The following is a 22626-nucleotide window of genomic DNA, read 5'->3' on the forward strand; positions in this document are numbered from 1 at the left end:
ACTTACTACCTGTGTGACCCTGGACAAGTAATTTAACCATGATTGTTTCACCAAAAAGTAAAAAAAAAAAGAAACTGAAACAACGAAAACCTGGGTTCAAGTCTTGCCTCTGATATATACTGACTATGTGACTCTGGGCATTACTTACCCTTCCAGTGCACTAAGCAACAATTTAGGACTGTTTATTAAAAAGAAGCTGTTGACCTTCATTGGTAGAGGGAGTTCTTTCTACTAACAAAATCATAGGTCTAATCCCCATCACACTATCAGGGATTTCTTATTGTTGTTCAGTCATTTCAGTCATATCCAACTTTTTGTGATCCTATTTTCTTGGCAAAGATACTGAAGTGGTTTGCCATTTCCTTCTCTAGCTCATTTTACAGATAAGATAACTGAAGCAAACAGGGTTAAGTGACTTGTCCAGGGTCACACAGCTAGTAAGTGTCTGATTTGAACTCAGGAAGATGAGTCTTCCTGACTCCAGGTCTGACACGCTATCCACCATGCCATCTAGCTGTCTTTAGCATGGATTATTTAACAAGATTTGCTTATCAAATCATTTTAAAAGCAGAACCTGCTAAGGTTTGATGGGAGAAAAGGGAGAAGAAAAAGATCTGGGATACAGGTAGGTTGGGTTGTCCAAAAAGGCAGATCTAGCTGAGATACTTCAATGAGAGGACTTAGGAATCTAGGGATCACCAATGGGAACTAATAGTTCATCTAGTCCAATTCCCCTCATTTCATGGGCAGGGAATGCAGGCAGAAGACAGGAGACTTGCCTAATGTCCATTATACAATAAATGGCAAAACAGCTCTTGACTCCAAACCTAGAATTCTTCCCTCTCCACCACTTTGCTTACAGCTAGGTACCTGTTGATTAGACCATGAAAGCCTGGACAACAAAGACAAACTTACACAGAATCTCAGATGTTAGCATTAGGAGGGACGTTAGAGATCGTTCTAATCTGATCCCTTTCTTTTACAAATGGGAGAACTAAGGAGTCAAAGCAAAGTGATTTCAAGGACATAACTCTCTCCTCTGCCATAATTTTCCTACTGCACAATTTTTAATGGTGCAGTTCTACTCCTGAAGCATGTCTGATGAAGCCAGTAGACCCAGGTTCTAGCTCTTTTGGTGCCACCAATTGGTTTGGGACAAACCACTTAATGTCTCTCAGATTCTATTTCCTCATCTGTAGAATGGACATTATTGTCGCCACCTTACTTATAGCTAAGAGCTGCTATAACAAACGTGTAAAATAATGAAGTTATTAAAGAATTAAACCTACAACAAATAAGTGGTACAATAGAAGGAGAAGTGATTCTAAAGTCAAAGGACTTGGGTTCAAATCCTGCTTCTGATGCTTACTATCTGTTTGACAAGTAGTTTCTTGGAAAGTCTTTTGATCAACCCAGACCTCAGTTTCTTCATCTGTAAAATGAAGCTTTAGAGCTATGATCCTATGATTTGTTATTATTACTCTGTGTTAACATCAGAGGTAGGCTAGCTCTCAGCAGTAGAGCTCATAGGAGCCCTGACTTCCACATTGAAGTAAATTTGTTTAAAGGCCACCTTCATGCCTGATTTGCTACTTATTCCATTTTTTACACTGTTTTAGTCCTAAACAACCCAAACAAACAGCCAAACACTGCAAGGGATTTCCTCTGGATTTAGGAAAGTAATAGAGCAAAGCAAATATCTGTAAACATAAAGAATACAATAAGAAACGTTATGCAGATGTAAAAAGAAGCAGAAATAATGCCAGGGGAGCAAAAGAAAAAACTTTACAGCTTGTCTCAAAAGAATTATAAAATTAGTGGATAAAGACTATGTCGTTGCTTTTTATATTTGCATTTTGCCAATAGATGTGATGTAGCGTCTCATAATATTTTACTGTACTTGTAGACTGTAGGCAAATTGGCTCAATGGCCTATTACACAAGCTGAAGAAACACTGAAAGTCTTTGAAGGAAGAGATGCTGGCTAGTATTCCCAGTTCCCAGGAGAGGAGAGGTAGCTGGTAGCTTAGCCTGCTTTGCTGTGTAGAGGAATCAAGCTATTTTGAGTTGTGACATAGAGATCAGCAATGAAGCCTGTGTCCACTTAAGAACTGTTCCTTATGGCTCTAGCCTAGGGACTAGAGTCCATCCCCTAAAACCTACCCCAGGGAAAAGACTTGCTTTAACTAAGACAACCTCTCAAGAGTTTACTACTGCTGCCTGTTCTTTTCTCTTTTTATTTTTAAATAATTGGACACAGGCCTCTAGTCCATTTTATACTCAGTAACCATAACCTGAGGAGGTATCTGTCTGCTCAGGGTATTAGGAACTCAGTGAATCCAATTCTTGTAGGTTCTCTGATGACTACATTGTGGTATTTCTGTGGTACAAAGAAGCATAGAATAGGAGATCAAGAAATGGATGGTGAGTCAGAAGACCTGGGTTCAAATCCCAAGTCTGTCAATAAATAATCATAGTGTAGGGCAAATCCTTCCTTCCTACCCTAAATTTCAGGTTTCTCATTTATAAAATGAGGTTAATAACCCTTTCCTGCATACCCATGTATGATTGTTGTGAGGATTAAGTATAATAATGGATATAAAAGTGCTTCAGACACTGTAAAGCATTATATGAATGCAAGGTATTAGTTGAAATACCCATGCTGTTCTGTTCCCAATCAATAAAGAAGGAATCATTTGGTGATTGTGTTGCTGAGAATGTTGTTTGAACAGATGGGCTAAACTTCTTAGTTTATCTTTATTCCCTTAACCTGCCCTTCTTCACTTTTATTTCTCTCCTAGGCACTCAGGTTCATAACCTTGGAATCATCCTTGACCTCCCCTTTCTTCTTCACTATCCATAGCCAGTCAGTTGCCAAGTGTCAGAGGTTCATCCTCCACATCTTTTACATCTTTCTCCTTTTCTCCATTTCACAGACACCACCCTAGTGTATCACCTCTAACATGGATTATTACCACAGCTAGTTACTGTTCTCCCTGCTTCCCTGGTGTCTCTCCCTTTCTAATCTATGCTTCCCATGGCTGTCAAAATAATTTTCTTCTTTTTTTTTTTTTTTAAGATATGGCCAATGAGTTATTTATTTTAATTAACCATACTTCTTTGTTACAAAGGAGATTTTTTTTTTAATCAGAGAGAGGCATTGGGAAGTGATAGTTACATTTCTTTAAGAAAGTATCACTAAAATATTGACTTAAAAAAATAAGACAATTGGGCAGCTAGGTGGCGCAGTGGACAGAGCACTGGCCCCGAAGTCAGAAGGACCTGTGCTCAAATCTGTCCCCAGACCAAACACCTGACACGTACTAATGTTGTGACCCTGGGCAAGTCACTCAACCCCAATTGCCTTAAAAAAAACATAAGACAAGAGCTACTGCTTTTCTCTCCAAGGTATGTAGCCTGTCTCCCCTGACTGATGATCTCTAATCCTTTTTTTTTTCTTGCATTACACTTTATTTTTTATTTTTTAATATAAATTTATTTAGTTTTAGTTTTTAACATTCACCTCCACAAGCCTTTGAGTTCCAAACTTTCACCCCATCTCCCCCCTCCCTCCACCCCAAGATGGCATGCATTCTGAATATTCCTTCCCCTAGTCTGTCCTCTCTTCTATCTCTCTCCCCTTCTCTTACCCCCTTCCCCTTCTATTTTCCTGTAGGGCAGGATAGACTTCTGTACCCCATTTCCTGTATTTTTTATTTCCCAGTAGCATGTGAAAACACTTTTTTTAAACATATGTTTTTAAAACTTTAGGTTTCAAATTTTCTCTCTTCCTCCCTCCCCACCCACCCTCATTGAAAAGCAACTCAATATAGGTTGCACATGTGCAGTTATGCAAAACACGTCCATAGCAGACATGTTGTGAAAAAATAACTCTATTTCCCTTAATCCTATCCTGCCCTCCCATTTATTCTGTTCTTTCTTTTGACCCTGTCCCTCCTCTGAAGTATTTACTTCTGATTACCCCTTTTCTCAATCTGCCCTCCTCTCTATCATCCCCCTGCTCTCTTGTCCCCTTCTCCCCCTATTTTCCTGTAGGGTAAGACAGGTTTCCATACCCAATTGAATGTGTATGTTATTCCCTCATTAAGCCAAATCCTATGAGAATAAGATTCCCTCATTCCCTCTCACCTTCCCCTGTTTCCCCTCCACTGTGAGAGACTTTTCTTTTCTGGTTTGTTTTTTATTTTTTATTTATTTATCTTTTTTGTGCCTCCATGCTAAGGAAGGTATACACCCAGGTCCAAGTGCTCAAGCAGAGGCACTGGACTGAAAAGCCTGGGAGCATCAGGCAGAGTTTGAGACAGCCTCATAGCTGCCTGACCTAAGGGAACCTGAGAGGTCAGGCCTAAAAAAAACTTCCAAGACAAGCCTGGCTAGCTGCTTGGAAATCCAGGTCCAAGTGCTCAAGCAGAGGCACTGGACTGAAAAGCCTGAGAATATCAGGTGGAATTGGGGAGAGGGAGGCTTACCAGTCGTGGCTGAAGAAGAGTTTGAGATTTGGCAGTTATTTCCTGGTCAGGGAACCATATGAAGAGGTCTAAAGGTTTTTGGGGTGCTGCTGGAACCCCAAGATCGCAGTACCAGGCCCTGTCTGAAAGAATTCAACTCAAATCTTCTTCAGCTGGAGGAAAAGTTTATTAGTGATAAAACACTTAGGGCCAGGTGACGCCTGTAAGGATGAGTGAGCATGAGAGGTTCTCAGCCTTTTGAGTGTGAGATTCTCAGCCAAAATAATTTTCTTAATGCATAGGTCTGACTATGTCATTCCTTTGCTCAAGGAGCTACAGTAGCATCCTGTTGCCCCAGGGGTAAAGTATGAATTCCTGAGCTTGACACTAGAATGTTTCATAATCTATTGTTAGTCTACCTTTCTGGACATATTTTCCCATTATTCCTCATTCATGTATACTACATTCCAAACAAACTAGACTTCCATCTCTTTTTCCTGTAGTCTTTGGTCCAGCCAAACTGGCTTTCTTGCACTTCTTAACAGACAACACTTCATTTTATGTCTATGTGTTTCAACCCTGACTGTCCACGTTTGTGGAATGCCCTCCTTTCTTATCTCACCTTTGAGAATCCAAAACTTCTTCAAAGGTTAAGAGCAGATGTGGCTTCCAAGTGGAGCCTTTCCTGATCATCCTTGTTAGTGTTCTCTCCTCATTCAATTATTTTGTTTTGACTTCTTTGTTTAAATATTATATCTCCCAAAAGAATGTAAGATCCTGGAAGGCAGGGACTATTTATTCATTCTCAGCTTTATGTTCCCTTTGCTCTTAGCACAATATTTTGCACAGTGTGGACCAAGGTGGAAAAAGAGAGTGTCTAAACCTGTGATTTCATTGGTGTAGGAATATCCCAGTGAGTTAACTCCATCTACCAATGCAGATCTGCAACTGCTCTACAACTTGCAGTCTTAGGAGTAGTCTGGAAGCCCTGAGAGGTTAAATGATTTGCCCAAGGTCATATAACCAATATGAGTCAGATGCCAGACCTAAACTACTAAGTCAAAATTTCTAAAATTGTGCCCCAAGGAATCATGAAATATCCTATGGTGGTTATTTCTAAATGAACCTTATATTATTTGATATTCAGCATTACAAAAAGTAATTTTAGAGAATTAAATTATAGTGATATTGTCAAAATTTGCTTAAACAGATTTCTACCATTGTAAAAAAAAATTAAAAGCCACTTCATGTGACAATCTATGTTTCATATTTTTCACATAGTAGGTGTGTAATAACTGTCCATCGAATTGAATAGAATTCCATTGAGCAACTGGGGACCTTTGTTTTTGTATCATGTGACCCAGTGACCTTTATATTTGGTATGTTTGGTATATGGAATAATAGACAACTCACTACTAATCCCTAATCCTAACTTCTAGCTCCAATTGACCAATTTCCTATCAGATTTCCAATAGGCTTAGACACTCACCCTCATACACACTGACCAATTTCCTGCTAAAATATTGGCATGTTATTGTAAGGATAGAGTTATGGGGTTGGCAAAGTATTTGAACCAAAACAACCATAAATACTGAACAACAAGCCCTTTATCCACCCTATAAGCAACCAATCCAAACCTCACATTGTACTTCTGTGAATGATAAATGATGATTAAATAAATCATACTGAGAATTTCTTTAAAAAAACAACTTCTTGGCTATATATTTAGAGTGAGTGCTATCTCAGTCCAACCTTCTATACCTTCCATAACTACATTTACAGTATTGGATAAGAGGTCATCATGTTTGGAAATATTATCTTGAAGACCATGTAGAATAATGAAATCAATTTTTTTTATCATCAAAGAAAGATTTATTTAGAGTTAGTGTAATTTTATTTTATTTTATCCAGAATGAGTCATGAAAACTGCTGGTTACTTTATAGAATACATGGTAACTCTCATTTAGCCAGAATAGTCAAATCTATAAATGTTCTATCCACCTTAGAATGTAATGTCCCTTATGGGAATTTTTTAAAAAAAATTATTATTATCATTATTATTTTAATGATTTGTTTAGCTATCCATTCATTACTTGTTTGCTTACTTATGTTATTCATAAATAATTCATTTTTTACTTACTTGTTGAATAGTATCTTGTACTTTTAAGAGAACTGTTTTTGTAACAACTGTTCTTGGCATACTCTCTTAGTAAATACATTTGCTAAAGGCTAATTAATTCTACTGGCTGACAGTCAATGGGGAAACACACTGATGGGGACTTGTGATCTACAGTATTAGCACTATAATACCACAAGGCTACCCCTAATACCCCAAGAGCACACAATAGGAATTTAGCAAATGTTTATTAATTGATTGATCAATGGAAGAAATTATATATTTTTAGCATTGGGACTTTGAAGAAATAGAAGAATAAAAGAAATAAGACAGATAATTGGAAAAATAAAAGAAGTTGGATAATAAGAGTGGTCACATTAGAAATGGTTCCCCAAAGAAACCTAATATTCTAGACCAGAGCAAAGTTCTGGATTCAGTCTGGAAGTTTGGATTCAGTCCACACTTGAGGACCAAGAGGGCCACATGTGGCCTCAAGGCCACAGGTTCCCCACCCCCTGTTCTAGACTCATAAAATGTTACACCTGGAAGTGATCTTAAAGACTATACTGTCAAATCCTGAAATATTATAAATGAGAACTGAGACATAGAGAAGTAAGTAATCAGGATTACTCACTAAGGTGCAAATCATTCAGTAATTAATAAGCACTCATTAAATACATGCTATGTGCCAGGCATTATGTTAGGTATTGGGGAAACAAAGACAATAAACATCCTCAAGGAATTGACATTTTCTCTGGGGAAAGAATGTGTGCATGAATACATAGATTAAAAATATTTACAAAGTAAGTGCAGTGCAAATTCATAGTAGATGAAGACATCAGGAAAGAACTTACATAAGAGATGATACTTGAGATGACCTTTGAGTGAATTTAAGGATTCTGAGAGTCAGAGGTGATGAGAAAGTCCATTCTAAACAAGGAGGACAGCCTGTGCAAAGGTGGCAGAGCCAGAAGCTGTAATGTCATGAAAGAGGAACAGCAAATAGAACAGTGCTTCTGTACCATAAAACACATGATGGTAAACAACGTATAAAAAGCCTGAAAAGAAAGATACTAAATCTAGACCTTGAAGGGTTTTAAATGCCAACCAGAGAAGTCTGTAATTGAGCTTGGAGACAATAGAGAGCCACTGGGGCTTTCTGTGTGTGGTGAGGTTGGAGGTAGGGGGAAGAGGAGGAGTAATGTGATCAGACTTTTGCTTTAGGAATGTTAGTTTGGGAATTGCTTGAAGGTAGTGGCAAAACTGGGATTTGAACCTTAGTTCCTGATTCCCAGTTCAGGGCTCTTTTTCATCATCAGGGCTGACCAGCAGGTCAGCCAGGCATTAAGATTAACTGGATTTGGAGTAAGGCAAATCTGGTTTGGAGTCCTGGATTCAATATTTACTAGCTATGTGACCCTGAGAAAGTGATTTGACCCACTGAGCCTCTGTTCCTTCATCTGCAAAATGTGGATAATAATACTTTTTTGCACTGCCTGCCTCACTTAATTGTTGTACATAAAATATTTTGGAAGCACTTTATAAATATTTGTTTTCATCATCATCATCAATATCTTCATCATTGTCATTATGGAAAATTCTTAAATTATTTGTGGAAGGAGGGCAATCTCTAAATTCAATAACTCTTTGTTCCACTGGGAGTCAAGGAGTTCTCCATCATGTCTACTCTCTTACGGTATTGCTATACTTCATTGCTATACTCTACTCTCTTGCTGTACTTCAGACTTATTCTCTACCTGTGGGTGTTCTTTAAAAGATCAAGAATCTGCTACCACCTACTCTATAAATAGAACACTAAGAACAAGTTTGGCCTGGAAGTTCAAAAGTAGAATGTGAGGCTATACTGTCCAATAAGATGGGTTCCATTGTTGGTTGCTTTCCAGTATGTAGTTTTATGTGATGGCTCTACCCAGCTAAGATGAATTTGCAGAATGAAGACTATGCACATTTAGCCAGTGAAAGGAGATCGAAAACTTCCCATACAAATTTAGCTTTCTCTCTCTCCTATAGAAAACACAGCTGAGAACCAGGATGGAAGCCAAAAAAGATCTCTGAGCCTCCAAAACAGGTGCACTAAAACTTGAGCAATTTACTCAAAGAAAAATGGCCTTTCAGGCCATTTTCCCGAGACTGGTTGTACCTATTTCACTGAAGTCTGGTTACCTAGTGTCTGAGCACAAAACAGATAAGAAGAGGAAAATTAAGTGGGAGGAGAGGGATTGCTAGAGAAAGGGTAGTAACAGCAATGAGAAGTGACAGTCGATTGCATAAGAGTAATGTAGGAAATATAAATACTGCAAAAAGCAGACACAAAGACAAATAAAATGATAGTAGGGCTACGTACTGTAGGGGCCAAATGATCAATGGACCCTTAGTTCATCATCACATTCATAGGCAATACAATAATTAATGTTCATACTGATGATCCTAAGTCATCAAGAAAAGGCTAAATTACATTCAGAATAGTTTGTCTAAGAAGTCAGACTTAATTAAAATATTTGCATCCAAAATGATTGACATTTAAAAAAAAAACATTTTGATGTGTAAAGGGGATAAACCCTCAGCCGTAAAAAAAATTTCTGAGCTATCTGGAATGAGTCATGAACTGAGAGTTCCAGGTAGCTGAGGTTACAAAGAATTCAGCTCATAAGAGCAGCAGATGAGACAGAACATAAAGAAAAAATCCCAGGCAAAAATAAATGAGAGTTAGACCATATATAGGCTTTAGTCTCTGTGTACACATGGTGGCACAGATGTATATACAGAATTAAAATACCTTCCTTTTCTAAAGGCCTTATGATTTAAGATTTAAATATATATCATGCATTGGCAAAGTCTTAGCGTGGCATGATGTATCATCAGTTAGACTTTCTCTCATCAAATCGGTCCAACTTGCTTGGCTCTCTGTCCAAGAGAGTTAAATCCAAGAGTTGAGCAAATACCTTAACAAACTGCAAATTGCCTTTGTACTCTTTCAAGAGGAGTAAACTCTAGAGTCAGGCCTGTGTCACATGGAAAGTGATGCCCTTTTGTTTTGTATGTTCTGTATTTGGAATGGGTTTCATTTTTCTTGCCTTTTCAATGGTGGCAGAGGTGGAGAGGGAAGAGAGAGGGAGAATTTGGAACTGCAAATAAAACAAAATTCAATTAAAAAAGTGATGCCCTCATTTGGAGCCACGGAACAGAGTCTGGAATTCCTTTTGTGCAATTGTTTATAGCAACAAGTGAGGGAAGTTGCTGCACCAGAGACTTCATTGTCATTCATTCAGGATGCTAGGTGCTAGAGAGACACAAGAACTTTGCCCATTTCTTGAACGAAGAGCAGTACAAACTCTGGCCCACCCCATTCTATATTAGCATAGTTTGTGTATGATATATGTGTCTTTTTTTTTTGTCCAGTCTTCAAATACTCAGAGATATGATTTCATCACAGTTAGAAACTCCTGGTATGGAGTACTCTATCCAGTAGTGCTTGTTTTCACCAGTCTTAGACTTAGCAGATAAGAGAATGTCTGAGGCAGATAGCAGTTAAATGATTTGCTCAGTCATCCCACCACTAAGAGTCATAAATCACATTGGACGGAGCCTAGGACTTTCTGATGCCAGCCCCAGCAACTGGTCACTATGCCAGGTTGTCACATTTGCCCAGTATTTTCTTTTTTGAATCAATCAACCATGAAATATTTATTAAGCACCTGCCACATGTTAGGCCCTGTGATAGACACTGGGGATACATTTACAAAGAAGAAAACAACTTCTACTCTCAAGGAGCTTCCATTTAGATAGACAAGAAGTACATACATAAGTATGTACAGAAGAAATATGAAGAGAATGAATACAATTAAATACAAAGTTGCTGAAGACGAGGTAGCTTGGGAGAGTTGGCACTAGAAGTTGGGGGAAATCAAGAAAGGTGTTACATGAACTGTGCCTTACAAGAAGAAAGGGATTCTATGAGGTGACAGTGAGGTGGCCTATTGACTCAGCAAACATTAATATCACTTACAGTGGCTAAAACCTAGAGCAACTAAAAAAGTGTCAATGTCTGTGTGTGCAATGAGGAAAGACTAACAACAAAAACTAACAAGAATAACTATGTAATGTCAACACACACTTGTTGTCTATTTGTTAACCGCTTCCTAGATTACTGGTGCATCGTCTCTGGGGTTATTTTTCCAATAGTGGAGATGAGAAATCCATATTTCCTCCCCCAGCCCCGTACATTCAGTGGATGAAATAGACAAGGAGTCAAATGACTGTGATTTTACTCTCTGCTCTGCCATTTGCTGGCTGTCACTCTATCTCTCTGAGCTTGCTTACTCATCTGTAAACTATAAAGGTAATAAGAATTGCCCTACCTATTCCATAGAGTTTCTGTGAGAATTAAACGAGGATTTTCATTTTATGAAAAGACTATAGATAACATGATATGTAATGGAGGAGGGGTTTGCCTATTCATCATCTGCCTTAATTAACGCAGTCCCAGAAATCCCAGAAACCACTAATGAATCAATTCATCAATCAGCCCTGTAAAGTAGATATTTAGAAATTTTTCAATGATCCCACTACAATTTGTAAATTAGTCCCTAATCACTTTTAGGGGATTAAAGGATTTTGGCTATAGGATTTATAACACCACGCAGCAAACATCTTGTAGTTGTTTGAGACAATCGGGCATGCCCCTGGGCCTATATCTGTACGTGTGTGTGTATATATGTATGTGTATGTATATATGGTAAGGCAAAATAGAAGGTAGACCAGTCCACAGTTGAAAACTCCAAGTGTAGGTATTGAGGATTACAATTCAAAAGTGGAGCCAGATTCCTGATAGAAATTTGTTGTTATTGTTTTTCAGTAGCAGGGATGAAGGGAGATAGACTTTCTCTCTCTCTCTCTCTCTCTCTCTCTCTCTCTCTCTCTCTCTCTCTCTCTCTCTCTTTTCTTCCCCTAATCCCATTGACCATGTCATTACAGAGACTGAACCATGAATAAAAGAGAGTGCAAATAATGCATCCTGCTGGGATCAGAAAGGCTAGAACAGAAGGAGACAATGTGGAGAGACATACTGAGGACAAAAAGATGCAGAGAGATAGTCACACAAAAGGATATTTGTGAGGATACTATAAAAGGATAAAGAACTTTCAGTATCAGGAGTTGTGAGGAAAGGCAGCTTCAGAAAATGTGACCCCTTCCCTATGGCTGAAAGAAGTTCCATTTGTGGGCTCTAGGAAATCACAGTTTCTGAGTCCAGCCGAGTTTCCTAAGGGGAACTTTATAAGGACTATATTAAAGAGAGAAAAAGCTATCTGTAGCAGCAATTGTGAGTTTGCCACATGTATTCTATACATATATTCCTCACTACCATTGTACTCCAAGTTTGAGCCCACTTATCTTATGGATGCTGTTTGTATGGGAATATACACCAAACTTTTTTGGGGAAATGTTTTTGTAACTACTATTTCTTGCTTTATCATTTTAGTAAGTGCCTTTGCTCAAACCTAATTAAATCTACTGTCTGATTGTTACTGAAAAGAGCATTGGTGGGGGCTCATTAGCTATAGTATAGAAGTAAAGCTCTGCAAGGTTATTCATAGAATTCTGAGAATGGTAGTTAGCTGTCCTCCTTGGGCTCTAATCTGTATAAATTTGAAGTAGTTGCCAAGAATGAACGATACACATGCATATAGTCAAGTCAATTTCAATCAACAAATATTTGAGTGGTATGCTTAAAAGTACATTACAACTTTTGGAGCTGTGCAGATCTAATAAAGAAAGCTTTAAAATGAAAAGGGATGAGGAGGCAGGAAACTATTCACATAGATTTAGTAAGTCTAATACTAGAGAGAATAGTGGTATAACAGAGTAGTGGAAAGGGAGCTAGGCTCAGAGTCAGAAGAGACATAAGTTGTAATTTTGCTTAGAACCCATTTTAACAATTTTTCAGAAGCAAATCACTTCTCAGCCTCAGTTTATTAATTTGTTGGCTGGGCTTAATAATGAATATGGTACCTTGTACTCTCATGTGTCTGATATGGAGATGAAATGAGATAATTTATATAACAAGTTCTGCAAATCTTAAAGCATTATATATACCTCAGTTGAAGAAGAGAGCATCAGTCATTCACAGTACACAGTATCTAAGAAAAGAGACAAAACTGGTTTCCTCAGATGTCTAATAGACATATGTGAGGTATAGATAGATAAATGGAAATGTAAGGATGCAAAGTTGATATCATAAACATCATTGAGACTAGATAGAATGGGATTTGGGCCTGGAATTTAGCTCTGGACAGGGATGTCTTATTTTAAAGGAGTATAATATAAAGAGAAACTCAAGTATCATTGTATATTAAGAATTTATCCTTACGTGAGGAAACCTGGAACTGGGGTAGGGACACGATGGAGAACATTTGGGTGAGGATCAACAAAGACAGAAACAATATTTTTCTAAGGGTATATACTACACACCACCTGGAAAGGTGGAGGAATTAGATGAGGAGTTTGGGAAAAAAATCACAAACCTGTCACAGATCCATGGCATTGTCATCCTGGGACATTCCAACTAAGCAGACATCTGCTGGTTCTCTCTCTCTCTCTCTCTCTCTCTCTCTCTCTCTCTCTCTCTCTCTCTCTCTCTCTGCCAAAAGCCCAGCAGCTGATATGTTTGTGACTTGTCTTAATTATGATTTCATCCTTCAAAAGATAGAGGAAAGAATATGGAGAATTGCTGTGCTGGACCTGATTTTGAACAAGGAAAAGGAAAGACAATATAGTACAGGGGAAAGGAAGAAAGAATTTGGAGTGAGAAGAACTAATTTTGAATCTTGGCTCACAATGTATGTGACCATAGGTAAGTCACTTAACCTTTCTGGGCCTCAGTATCCTCATCTGTAAAATGAAGGGGCTGGACAGGATGACTTCTTAGTTCACTTCCAGCTTTGAATTTACCATAGGAATCACGGTCAAATGATTATTTCGTCATAAAGTATTGACAGAGAAGGGGAGAATCTGGGTATAGCTTGAAATGCATTTTAAACTTGGGGAGAGCAGATTTAAAATGATTCAGAATAAGCTTAAATAGGATTCAATGGGCTAATGTTTTGCAGGGGCATTCTGTAGGGGAAGTCAGCTTAAGAGGAATGGGAAGCTTTCAAAATGAAATTTGAGAGATGCAACCAAAAAGAATTCTGAGTAAAGGGGGTACTGCCTAAAGAGAACTGTTGGATGCACAGAAAACACCTTGGCTGACTCAGATTTGAAACAGTTATCTATAGAAGATGGATGAAAGGGCAAATAACTGAGCATGAATACAAAAGAGTAGCATGGTTTTATAAGAATTTTGTCACAAGCACTAAAGCCCAGAATAAGCTAAGGCTGGGGATGCACACTACAGACAAGAAAGAACCATTTTTATGCTAAGGAAAGGGAAGGAGAGAAAGATCAAAGAAGAGATAAGACTGTTGCTCTGGGTAGATGGTAGGATGATAAAGGTAGGGAGGCTGAACCACTCAGTTCTCATTTGCTCACTTGCTTCCCCCATCCCCAAGGAGGATCATTATGCATTTGGGAAGGATAGTTAAAATTCTCATTTGCTTGCTTTTTTTTTTAATTACCCAAGGTAAATCATTATACATTTGAGAAGGATAGATTAAAATGGTTACTATAGAATGGAAATATGAAATAAATAAGGAAATAGGTAGTTTTAAGTTCAAATCACCATACCTGAATAAACTTTCTCTTAAATGAAGTAGAAGCTGTGATTGTTAAGCCACTCTCAGTAATCTTTGAAAGTAACTGAAGAACATTAAGTGATCTATAAGATTGAAGAAGAGAAAATCTCTCTCTCTCTTTTTAAAGAGGTGATGACATCTTCAAATGATCAATCAGCATGCTTGATGCCTATTCCTGACAAAATTCTAGAACACATTTAATAAGGGAATTGCTTCTGATTGCTTAGTAAGGGAAACAGTGATTCCTGAAATACATCACATTTCCATCAAAAAGAGATCAGGCCAGACTAATTTCAATGCCTTTTTTGACAGGGTAAGTAAACTGGTAGATTATGGGAATGAAGAAGACATCATGTCCTAATATTTCAGAAAAGCATTTGACAAATTTTCTTATGTTGTGTTTTTCAATAAGCTACAGAACTATGGAGTAGGTCCTCAAGTATGGCCCTTTGACTGAATCCAAACTTCACAGAACAAATCTTCTTAATAAAAGAATTTGTTCTATGAAATTTGAACTCAGTCAAAAAGACACACCAAAGTACCTAGAAGTCCACATGTGACCTCAAGGCCACAGGTTCCCAGCTGCTGGATTAGATTATAGTTTTCTTAGGCAGATATGAAGCTGACTGAATGGGTCAGGGTCAGCTTGGAGTAAAGTCTACAATAGAGGGCCTGTCATTGAGCTTGTGCTGTTCAAAACTTTTTTTCCTTTATCAATTACTTGGATGAAGGCATAGATAGAATTTTTTTTAAATTGTATTTATGGCATGATAGCAACCAAACTGCATGGAAAACTCAAGGTGTCACAAAATAACAGCTGGGTAGGATGATGGGCTAACACGAATGAGATTATGAACAATTTTAATTAGTGTCAAAAATCAATTTCTACAAGTATAGAATGGGGAAGGAATTGTTGTCAAAAAAAAAGTTCTTCTGGAACATATCTGGCTGTTTTAGTATAATTATAATATGTCAGTGGGATGAGATAGTAGCCAAAAGATCAAATGCTATACAACACCAAATTAGGAGAAGCAGAATGGGGATAAGAAAGGAAATCATAGATCCTGATCATGCCAACCTGATTAGCTTCAGTTCTGAGCACCACTTTTTGTGATTCTATAATTTCCACATCTTGGAATTTTCTTCATTAACTCTTGAAACAAGGATAAAAGTAATAATAATAATAGCTAACATTTATACAGGCAGTTACTATGTGCTAGCATCTGTGCTAAATGTTTTACAATTATCTCATTTGATCCTCACAAAAACCAAGGAGCTATTATCATTCCCATTTTATAGATGGGAAAACTAAGGCAAATAGGGATAAAGTGACTTACCCAGGGTCACACAGCTAGTAAGTATCTGAAGCCAAGTTTGAACTCTTGACTCCAGGCCCAGCATTCTATCTGCTGAGTCACCTGGCTGGTTCCTCAAAGCCTGACTCCCTATGATGGCACTGATTCTCCCTCAACTATACTTCTCAAATTATTGGGTAGGAAGGAAGAATGGATAAGGAATGGTATTATATTTGGAAATGAGCCAATAGCCAATAGGTCAGAGCTGGTCAGGAGAGATTGGACTGAGAGTCCCGCTAAGCAAAAGCAAAAAAGCAAATACTATCCTTCCAGACAATGAAAAGAGCTTGGAAGATGCACTAAGACAGGATGGCATAGACCAAGACAATCTGGGAGACAGGTACAGCATGAGGGCACCGATGCTTAGATGTGGTAGAGGGGTGGTGCCAGAGGTTATGAGACAGGTGTTAATAAAAGAGTGAGGAGTTAGAGGAAAAAAAAAACCAACTTCCTGCATCCTAATATTTCCATGGGGCAGCTCCACAATACCTACAGGTCCTCCATTCAAAGTTTCAGGGAGCTAAGCTCCTTTGCAGGGTATACCCAAAAAAACCAGCCCCTGGTTGTACACAGGTGACACCTGAGGAGCTGAGGGTGGGGTGATCAATACTACTATGTCTGTAGTGCCCCTCCATCATACCATGTTCTTTCCATTTTTCTCAGCTGCTGAGAAAATGCTTTTCACAGCTATGATGACACAGCCAGAAATATCACCTTTTGAAGACATCATAACCATGAGATATGATGCTCTTTTGGCCGTTAGAGGGTTATTTGCCATAACCATTAAATACAGCCCTGTCACTCCCACTCACCTGAGCCATATTTCCTTCCTCAATAGATTATCCATAAATACAGGCCCAGGTACAAATAGAAATAATCAACATTCATAGCTAAAGGACACATGCCTGGCCAGATCCTGCCAGAGGGTAAGTTGTACCCTGGGGGAAGATTGAAATGCCCTTCACAGAGTAGCCCAAGCCAAAGTCTCACTTGACAGAATTCCTAGGTGTTTGGGTCACTCCTGTTTCTCTCCAAGTCATGGGAATAGATAAAAAGTACAGATCACTCTATCCTCCTTGACCTCAACCCACCTAGATCTTGACAACAGAAGCATAAACCAAAGGATATATAATAGATGGCTCATTGTCTTTCTAAATTCTATCAACGGCTTCTGCAACTTTAGCCCTGGATAGATGCAATTCATTAAATCTCTGCATATGTAACTCTCTTTTTATTTCATAAACACTGTAGCTTCTGAACTGAATTAATTCTTAGTACAAGGTCCCACAGTGTTACTGCCCTGACTGTCAGGATGTCACAGTACTGCCTAGCTGTTCCTAGCATATATGGAGTATGAAAATACATGTACACAGTAACAATAACTGAAAAGACAGAGACATGTGCTGTTGATAATACTTTGTTGGCAATGCCTACTCATTGGTTTTCTTTGACTATAGAGAGAAGGCTTCTGGTCTGCCATTAATATTTCATAGAATGTTAGGACTTGTAAATTACCTAGTCTAGTCTCCTCTTTTTATAAAATGCAAAACTGAGGCTCAAAAGAAATTAGGTGACTTGTCCAAGGTATCACATCTAGCCAGGATTAGAGTCTAGACTAGAGCTCAGGTTTTCTGTCTCCTAGTTCAGTGATCTTTCCAACTCACAGTGGATTTATTTTACATTATTATTCCCAATTGAACCATCCACATTCCTTCCTCTGGTCCTAACCTAGACCAAGTCTCTCCAAGAAGACCAAATGATATGCCTAATCAATATTCTGAAGTTCAAATGACATAATGGATATAAAGCACTTTGAAAACTTCAAAGTGATATAAAAATGCCAATTATCATTATCATTATTGTTGTTGTTATATTATTGTCATTTTTATTATCCCACAATCAATTTAGTTATGGCTTCATTCCTTTAAACCTGTTGTACAGCTGCTGAGTTCAAGCAATGTTTATAGAGCAGTACAGGGGTATGTTAGTAAAAATTTAATGATAGGGCTCTGGGGTGGGCAGAAGTATGGACACATACACTTTTAAGTTCAATCTGCATTAATATTTTCATTTTCCCCATCACTTTCTTAAATCTAAACTATAAAAAACCAATAAATCAGCCTCTGATTTTTAGCAATTTGCAAAACCAGTTAGAGCTGGTTCCAGCACACCTCTGAGTAACTAAAGTTATAGGTGATATCTGTGGTCTGGGGACAGAGGGAAGTGTACTATTCCTCCTTCTCCTCCCCCTTACCCACTCCCTCAGTTTCAAACCCACAACTTTGACTTCATTAGAATCCTAGAAAGAGCTTCAGAATTTATATTTACATTTGCTCAATCACATATAAGGAACAGACTTTCTCTTAGCTGGTCTTGGGCAACTTCTCTTCCAAATCACATTTTAGGGGGCTTTCTTATGGGACTACAAAGAGGAAAGCTTTGATTTTGAGCCATTAACTACTTATTTATTATTTATTATTGGTTGAAAGCAGGTCATCTCCAAGAGGAAAGGGTTATTGAAAGTTTATAATACTATATAACTTCTCTCATACTCAGTTGACTTAGTCTTTCCCTTTAGATTTGTTGTCAGGCAGCTTTTTTTCTTACCTGAGAGGTATTTACAACAGCAGTCACAGCCAGGGAGTCACATACAGTGTGAAAGTTGAATTTGCCAGGACCTTACTGGGTTTTGTCTGGGGCATATTGAGACAGTTCTGAGATTTATCCCCTTACTTATGCCAAACCTTCCCTTAATACAAGAATTAGTCCACTAGCTTTTAGATATTGAAGGAAAGAGAGAGCTTCTGGGAAATTGTGTGGTAAGTGGACCTAGTGCTTGGAATCCTTCAATAATGGCTTACAATGATGTAACAATACCAGGTTTGCAAAGCAAAACACATTGTCTCGTTTTATCCTTGCAACAATGCTGTGAGGTAAGTACTATTAGCTGCTTGTCACAGCTGAAGAAACTGAGGTTCAACAAGATTAAGTAACTTCTTCATAGCCACACAGTTAATATGAGAGGTGGGATTTGTACTCAGGCTCCTGTTGACTCCAAATTTGTATTTTATACTATATCATGGGCCATCTCTCCCTTGACACTCTGCTCTAAGACCTGAGTTTGACTCTGCTCACTAATTTTGCTCATGCCAATTCTATGATTTCTGCTCTAGATTCTTCTTGCACTCCCCAGCCTTACCTGTAGAAATAAGTAAGATCTTCTGTGTACCAACCATCTGAACTTATCTCACTGCCTGGAAGTATAATATTTGACTTACTATTTTTGCTCAGCAGACCCTTAGTCTGATTCCTCCTGGCCACTCTGGTCTATTGGCTGTTGGCTTATTTCCAAAAATGAAACTATCCCTTGTCCACTCCTCCTTCCTACCAAACAATAGCAGAAGTGTGCCTTCATCATAGGAATCAGGCTTTGGTGAACCAGTCACATTATTTTTCAATAATGCTTTTAAAAGACCCTTAGAAATTATAGAATTCTAGAATATGGGGATTGAAAGTGACTTTAGGATTAACTAATCTAATCCTCTCCCGTTACCTATTAAGAACAATCCAACTCCTTGGAAGTTACAGGAGGCACCTACAAATTAACTGACTGATCAGTAGTAACTTGCCTAGGGTCATGCAACCAATAAGTGTCAAGAGGTGGATTTTAAATCAAGATCTTTCTGACTTAAACCCAGCATTCTTTTTTTTTTTATATTACATCATCCTCTCATGTTACAGATGAAGAACTTGGGGTCTGCAGAGGTGAAGTGAACCATTTATTGAGATAAAGGAAACCTTCAGTCATGTGGACAATGGTCTAGGGATAGGGAATGGAGCCAGTGTATAAATTCACTGGACTTGGGAGAGGGGGAACCCTGAGTGATTTTCCTAATCCACACTCCCAGGCCACTATTCACATCACCGAAGTCTTCCCTTCTTTCTACAAAGGCTACTTGGATCCTCTCTGACGGTTTGCCTACCTAGTCCTTTCTATATTTAATTTATCAAAAAACTTAAGTGACATGTCTATCCACTTTTAACCAAGACTCAAGTCTCCCAGGCAGAAGAATTAAGCCAGGGTTCTATTGTAGGCTTCTAATCTCCTTTTGGTTTTGACACCTATAAACTTAGACACCCACATATAAAAAATGACATGGAACAGGACAGGAAGCAAATAGTATCAGATCTAGAATTGGAGTCCTTTGGGTGTTATTTGCTTACTAGCACTACTCTTGTTGGTCTGACTTTCTGTGACTTCCTGGAACCCTATCTGTCTAAATGCATGGGTTTACTAGCTAAAGCAAATTCCAAACCTCTGACTGAGGCAGCTTTATAGTCAGTCAACTAACATTTGTTAAATGTCAGCTACCTATTATGCACTGCACTATGTGCTAGGAATACAAACAAAAAAAGGCAAAAAAAAAGTGCAAGCTCTGGAAGAACTCATTATATGATGGGAAAGACAACATACGAACAACTATGTACAAACAAGATGTATACAGCATACACTGGGGATAGTCTCAGAGGGAAGGCAGTAAGATTAAGGAGGGCTAGGAAAAGCTTGCAGAAGGTGGAATTTTAACTGAGACTTGAGGGAAGCCAAGAGGCAGAAATGAGGAGGCAGAGAGTTCTAGGCATGAGAGACAGCCCGTGAAAATGCTTAGATTTGGGAGCTGGATTGCCCTCTGGGAGAAATAGCCAGGAGGCTAGTGTTATTGGACTGCAGAGTAAAGGAGTAAGGTAGAAGATGACTGAAAAGGTGGGACGGGTCCAGATTATGAAAAGCTCTAAAAGCCCAAAGGTTTTTTTTATGTTTGATTCTGGAAGTAATTGGGAGCTACTGAGGTTTATTGAATGGTGATATCGTAAGATGTGTGCTGAAGACCCCAGAAGAAATGTGTAGGGGCTGTAACACAGTTTTGGGAGCAGGTTAATGAATTTCTCTTTCTAAGCAGGGGTCATGAGATCATGAGATGATTGACTTAGACTTTTAATTGACCTCAGAGGCCAACTAATTTAACCCCATATTTTATAGATGAGGAAACTCTGGGAAGCTGTGGGGGGGGGGCAGGAGGGGGAGTGACTTGCTTATAGTTATATGTAGTTATATAGCTAGAGAAATCCAGCTCTTCTTTTTCATATCCAGTATCCTTTCTAATATTCGATACTGCTCTTGTATGTTTAATAACCAACAACTGTCAAGGAAGTCAACTTGTCTTATCTGCAAGGCTAAGATGGTATGGTATATTGTGTCCTGCTAAAGAGAGATTGAAGCCCTTGCAAATCTCTGACATCTCTAGGTAACTAGAAGGGATACTGAGGCCATGGCTTTTAGCTGGTCCTGGTTGAAGGGGCATTGGCTACTATGAGATGAAAACTGGACCCTGACTAGGCTAATTAAAGTGCTGACTGAGCATGTGACTCTGAGATTCTCCCATTTCTACTGTCAGGGAAAAACAATATGGAAGAATACAGTACTGACTCATTTACATGCTTAGTCTCTCATTACTGATAGAGTCTTAGGTAGCTGGATTCCTGACTGGTCTATTCTTCAGCACGACAATTAACTTTAAGGAAACTCCACAGTAGCTTGTCCTATATGTGAAATTCCCACAGTACTCACTCAGCCTCTGTCTGGGCCATTATCTTGGGACAGTGGCTGGCACAAAAGTAAGCCCTTCCCAAAAGCTCTTGGATGGAATTTTATGATTTGTTTCCATGTCAGGCCCAGTTTTCTGGCCCCGTAAAAACTCTCGGTATGTGCTTGGCCCTGTGGCCTGAGCTTACTTGGCACCACACCCTCCCATAAGTTAAGCCAATTCATTCCTCCATCAGCACCTTTCATTGACTTGCTGGTCTTGGATCTCTGCCCTGCCCTCCACCCTGTATCACAGCCATGGCTGCTTATGAAACTTTGAGGTCCACCCACAACCCCATCTCACCCATGATTCACCATAATAACAAGGCTCTTCACTGAAAAGCAAGTGAGAGTGCCTTTTTCAAAGGAGCAGGGACTCCCTGGATCTATCCTTTGATGAGCATTTTCCCTGCTCACTGGGAAACACAAGAGTTATTATGAACTTTGTGATCCTGATGAGTCTGTAGAGGAAATTAAGTGTCATTTAACAGAGCCTCCAAGTTCCTACCAGTACCCTGAGAAGCAATAGCACAGCCAGGGGTTCATTTCAATTCCATTCCATTCAGTTCTTCCCATTCTGTTCAGTTCCATTTAGTTCCAATCCATTCTGCTCCAGGTCACTCTGGTCTTCTTATCTACAATTAATTATTGATTGTTTCCCATATGCCCAATGATGTGCTCATTTAGAAAAATACAAAAGTTAAGTTTTTCTCACCCCAGTGCCCTATGCTTTATCCCAAAGGCTTTAACTACAAGATTGGATTTCTAAGAATCCTCCAGCATAATATTATGCTTAGGGTGGTGTGGCAACCCAAAAGGACAATGTGACACATAGCTTCATTGAAAGGCATAGTGTTTGGAACAAGAATCAATACTGCCACTGTACTCCATGTCGGTCAGATCACACCTGGAGAACTGTGTTCTGTTCTGTTTCATTTTAGGAAGGACATTGATAAGATGGAAAATGACCTTCAATAACTTCAAGATATTTCCATGTAAGGGTCTATAGAAAGACTGAGAGTTTTTAGCCTGGAGAAGAGAAGTTTTGCAGGGAGGGAGGAATTATTTCTGTCTTCAAGTCTTTGAAAGTTTGTAGGCATGAGAAGGATTAGATATCTGTTGCATGGCCCCTGAGGGTAGGATTAGGAGCAATGGGTGGAAATTGCAAAGAGGCAGGTTTAGGTACAGATCTAAGGGAAAACATGCTAACTATTAACCAGAAGTGGACTAGGCTGCCCCCAGGATAGAGTCTGGCATTGTCTGGATGATCACTTATTGTCCCTTTTGTAAAGAGG

At 38.8% G+C, this 22626-nt stretch overlaps 1 protein-coding gene across 2 annotated transcripts in view; it reads right to left on the reverse strand.

Moving 5' to 3' along the window:
• Window positions 1-18501, reverse strand: part of SETBP1 (SET binding protein 1) — a 537494-nt gene extending 518993 nt beyond the window's left edge. Inside the window, exon 1 of one of the 2 annotated variants that reach the window (XM_020985737.2) lies at window positions 18298-18501. The gene's annotated coding sequence lies outside the window, so the exon portion shown is untranslated. Of the gene's footprint in view, window positions 1-13126; window positions 13192-18297 lie in introns of those variants that run through there. The other variant, XM_020985739.2, reaches the window with a different exon arrangement.
• Window positions 18502-22626: the final 4125 nt, after the last annotated feature.

Source organism: Phascolarctos cinereus, unplaced genomic scaffold, assembly GCF_003287225.1.
Source record: "Phascolarctos cinereus isolate Bilbo 61053 unplaced genomic scaffold, phaCin_HiC Scaffold_4;HRSCAF=312, whole genome shotgun sequence".
In the NCBI taxonomy this organism is placed as follows: domain Eukaryota; kingdom Metazoa; phylum Chordata; class Mammalia; order Diprotodontia; family Phascolarctidae; genus Phascolarctos; species Phascolarctos cinereus.